Source organism: Pterocles gutturalis, unplaced genomic scaffold (assembly GCF_000699245.1).
Source record: "Pterocles gutturalis isolate BGI_N339 unplaced genomic scaffold, ASM69924v1 scaffold30414, whole genome shotgun sequence".
Taxonomy (NCBI): Eukaryota; Metazoa; Chordata; class Aves; order Pterocliformes; family Pteroclidae; genus Pterocles; species Pterocles gutturalis.
The window spans coordinates 5,649-6,354 of NW_010131603.1; positions in this window are offsets into that span (position 1 = coordinate 5,649).

Here is a 706-nt window from a genome sequence, read left to right on the forward strand (position 1 = left end):
TCCTGTTTGCAGGGTTCTCTGGGGTTTGGTGGCAGCAGTCTGACCCTTCCTGGTGACAGCCGATTTTCTCCTCTTATGAAAACAGAGTGAGTTTTAGACCAGAGCTTTCCATAAGGTATGTCCATAGCTAGATGTCGTCATACTATCTGTGTAAAAATCAAAAAAGATTAAAATCCAGCCTTCTGCATTTGAGATTCTTATAGGAATAAATGGGTACTTAGTATTTTCAGCCTCATCATCCCTGAAGATATCAAGAAACATCACTGCCTGGTGTGCAAGTGTAGCTGAAAGTCAGTGGTAGAAGTTCTACAGCCACCCTGAAAGATGAATATATTCTTTTTTTTTTAAATCCTGAGGGGAAAAGAATATGTATGTTTTGGTCTTAAACCCACCATGCCCTCATGAGCATCTGGAAGAAACTCCCAAGTTTCAGGCTACTCTAAAAGTACAGAATTTCATTTGATTTTCTCTGACAGTCAGGCAGGACGAACACTAAAGCTGCCAGCATCTACAGAAGCAAGCAGAATGAATGGGAGGGATCTTGTGTCAAAACAGCCTTGTGCCAACCTGTCTTCCCACGGTGAGGTGATGGGCAGGAAGATGCCTGTCTCAAAGTGTTCCCAAATAAGGTGCTCTTCAGCTAGGGACAGAAATGAGCTCCATCCCTCCTTATGGTTGTAGGACACTTCGCATTGATTGCTGCATT